We start from the raw sequence: 4,272 nt of genomic DNA, 5'->3' as shown, positions 1-4,272 counted from the left end.
AGTTTTAGAAAAATTATAAACTTTCTGTTAGTGCCATTAGTTTTCAAATTTGGAAACACTTTTTAGTTTTTTTGTTTTCTTTGTTGCTTTATTTATTTTATTTTGTGATTAACTTTACTATAAAAATAGTTTTTTCCTGTTTTTTTGATTTGTTTTTTGCATTTTTTTTGTTTTTTTTGCTTTAATTTTTAATTCTGTTTGCTTTTAGGTTAGCAAAATTATAAACTTTCTGTTAGTGCCATTAGTTTTAGAAAAATTATAAACTTTCAGTTAGTGCCGTAAGTTTTCAAATTTGAATAGTTAAAATTTGAATTCTTTAAAAATTGTTTGAATCACAAGTTTGTGATTAACTTACTAAAAAATGAGAATAGATGCGCTTATAGAGAAAACTTGATGCACTTCATGTACAAAATGGACAATCACTTTCAAATGAACTCTGAAAAAGTTGAAAGTTGGGATGGTATCATAATTTCACCCACATAGCATGTGCATGTACAAAACGGACAATGGTAGCATGTTCGTGTGTTACAAACTTGGCATGGTATCATCATAATAGTTGTGAGAGAAAGTCTTCACTTTTTCTTCGCTTGTGTCATTTGCTTATTGCGCCGTAACCATGGATAATTTCATTGTTTATTAGGACGCTTGGGTCAGCCTTGACATTGAAGGGAGGAATTTCATGAAACTTTTCATAATCTTCAGACATGTCTGTCTTGCCGTCCACTCCCAGGATGTCCCTTTTTCCCGAAAGAACTATGTGGCGCTTTGGCTCATCGTATGATGTATTCGCTTCCTTATCTTTTCTTTTTCTCGGTTTGGTAGACATGTCCTTCACATAGATAACCTGTGCCACATCATTGGCTAGGACGAACGGTTCGTCAGTGTACCCAAGATTTTTCAGATCCACTGTTGTCATTCCGTACCGTGGGTCTACCTGTACGCCACCGCCTAACAGATTGACCCATTTGCACTTAAACAAAGGGACCTTAAAATCAGGTCCGTAGTCAAGTTCCCATATGTCCACTATGTAACCATAATATGTGTCCTTTCCGCTCTCAGTTGCTGCATCAAAGCAGACACCGCTGTTTTGGTTGGTGCTCTTTTGATCTTGGGCGATCGTGTAAAATGTATTCCCATTTATCTCGTATCCTTTGTAAGTCAATACAGTCAAAGATGGTCCCCTGGATAACAAGTACAACTCATCACAAACAGTGTTGTCACCTCTGAGACGTGTTTCCAACCAACTGCTGAAAGTCCTGATGTGTTCACATGTAATCCAGTCGCCGCACTGCTCCGGGTGTTTGGAGCACAGACTGTTCTTGTGTTCATCGACATACGGGGTCACCAAGGTAGAGTTCTGTAGAACTGTGTAGTGTGCTTGAGACCAAGAATATCCGTCCCTGCATATTATTGAGTCTCTTTCAAGAGTGCCTTTTCCAATCAGTCTCCCCTCATACCGCGATTTAGGGAGACCTATCTTCTTAAGGCCAGGAATGAAGTCAACACAAAACCCGATAACATCCTCTGTTTGATGGCCCATGGAGATGCTTCCTTCTGGCCTAGCGCGGTTACGGACATATTTCTTTAGGACTCCCATGAACCTCTCAAAGAGGAACATATTCTGTAGAAATACGGGCCCCAGGATGACAATCTCGTCGACTAGATGAACTAGGACGTGCGTCATGATATTGAAGAAGGATGGTGGGAACACCAACTCGAAACTGACAAGACATTGCGCCACATCACTCCTTAGCCTTGGTACGATTTCTGGATCGATCACCTTCTGAGATATTGCATTGAGGAATGCACATAGCTTCACAATGGCTAATCGGACGTTTTCCGGTAGAAGCCCCCTCAATGCAACCGGAAGCAGTTGCGTCATAATCACGTGGCAGTCATGAGACTTTAGGTTCTGAAACTTTTTCTCTGGCATATTTATTATTCCCTTTATATTCGACGAGAAGCTAGTCGTGACCTTCATACTGAGCAGGCATTCAAAGAAGATTTCTTTCTCTTCTTTCGTAAGAGCGTAGCTGGCAGGAGCTTTATACTGCTTCGGAGGCATGCCGTCTTTTTCGTGCAAATATTGCAGGTCCTCCCATGCCTCAGGTGTATCTTTTGTCTTCCCATACACGCCCAAGAAGCCTAGCAGGTTCACGCAAAGGTTCTTCATCACGTGCAACACGTCGATTGAGGAGCGGACCTCTAGGTCTTTCCAGTAGGGTAGGTCCCAAAATATAGATTTCTTCTTCCACATGGGTGCGTGTCCCTCAGCGTCATTCGGAACAGCTAGTCCACCGGGACCCTTTCCAAAGATTACGTAGTGTAAATCATTGACCATAGCAAGCACGTGATCACCGGTGCGCATGGCGTGCTTCTTCCGGTGATCTGCCTCGCCTTTGAAATGCTTGCCTTTCTTTTGACATTGATGGTTGGTCGGAAGAAATCGACGATGGCCCAGGTACACATTCTTTCGGCATTTGTCCAGGTATATACTTTCAGTGTCATCTAAACAGTGCGTGCATGCGTGGTATCCTTTGTTTGTCTGTCTTGAAAGGTTACTGAGAGCGGGCCAATCGTTGATGGTCACGAACAGCAATGCCTTAAGGTTAAATTCCTCATGTCTGTGCTCATCCCACGTATGTACACCGTTTTCATTCCACAGCTGTAAAAGTTCTTCAACTAATGGCCTTAGGTACACATCAATTTCGTTGCCGGGTTGCTTAGGGCCTTGGATGAGAACTGACATCATAATGAACTTCCGCTTCATGCACATCCAAGGAGGAAGGTTATACATACATAGAGTCACGGGCCAAGTGCTGTGATTGCTACTCTGCTCCCCGAAAGGATTAATGCCATCCGCGCTTAAAGCAAACCATACATTCCTTGGGTCCTTTGCAAACTCATCCCAGTACTTTCTCTCGATTTTTCTCCACTGCGACCCGTTAACGGGTGCTCTCAACTTCCCATCTTTCTTCCGGTTCTCACTGTGCCATCGCATCAACTTGGCATTCTCTTCATTTCTGAACAGACGTTTCAACCGTGGTATTATAGGAGCATACCACATCACCTTCGCAGGAACCCTCTTCCTGGGGGGCTCGCCGTCAACATCACCAGGGTCATCTCGTCTGATCTTATACCGCAATGCACCGCATACCGGGCATGCGTTCAGATCCTTGTATGCACCGCGGTAGAGGATGCAGTCATTAGGGCATGCATGTATCTTCTCCACCTCCAATCCTAGAGGGCATACGACCTTCTTTGTTGCGTATGTACTGTCGGGCAATTCGTTATCCTTTGGAAGCTTCTTCAATATTTTCAGTAGCTTCTCAAATCCTTTGTCAGCCACAACATTCTCTGCCTTCCACTGCAGCAATTCCAGTACGGTACCGAGCTTTGTGTTGCCATCTTCGCAATTGGGGTATAACCCTTTTTTGTGATCCTCTAACATGCGATCGAACTTTAGCTTCTCCTTTTGACTTTCGCATTGCGTCCTTGCATCAACAATGACTCGGCGGAGATCATCATCATCGGGCACATCGTCTGGTTCCTCTTGATCTTCAGCAGCTTCACCCGTTGCAACATCATTGGGCACATCGTCTTGTTCCTCTTGATCTTCACCAGCTCCCCCCATTGCAGCATCACCGTATTCAGGGGGCACATAGTTGTCATCGTAGTCTTCTTCTTCGCCGTCTTCCATCATAACCCCTATTTCTCCGTGCCTCGCCCAAACATTATAGTGTGGCATGAAACCCTTGTAAAGTAGGTGGGAGTGAAGGATTTTCCGGTTAGAGTAAGACCTCGTATTCCCACATTCAGTGCATGGACAACACATAAAACCATTCTGCTTGTTTGCCTCAGCCGCATCGGGAAACTCATGCACGCCCTTAATGTACTCACGGGTGTGTCTGTCACCGTACATCCATTGCCGGTTCATCTGCGTGCATTATATATAATTAAGTGTCCAAATTAATAGAAGTTCATCATCACATTAAAACAAAGTGCATACATAGTTCTCATCTAACAACATATAGCTCTCCAGAGCATCTAATTAATTAAACCATACATTCAAACTATGTAAAACATTTCAATGCAAAAACAAATGCGATCATAATCGCAACCAAGGTAACAATTGATCCAACGGCATAATGATTCCAAGCATCGGTATGAATGGCATATTTTCTAATCTTTCTAATCTTCAAGCGCATTGCATCCATCTTGATCTTGTGATCATCGACGACATCCGCAACATGCAACTCCAATATCATCTTC

The sequence above is a fragment of the Triticum aestivum genome, chromosome 7A (assembly GCF_018294505.1).
Source record: "Triticum aestivum cultivar Chinese Spring chromosome 7A, IWGSC CS RefSeq v2.1, whole genome shotgun sequence".
In the NCBI taxonomy this organism is placed as follows: domain Eukaryota; kingdom Viridiplantae; phylum Streptophyta; class Magnoliopsida; order Poales; family Poaceae; genus Triticum; species Triticum aestivum.
Note: the sequence above shows the minus strand (reverse complement) of the source record.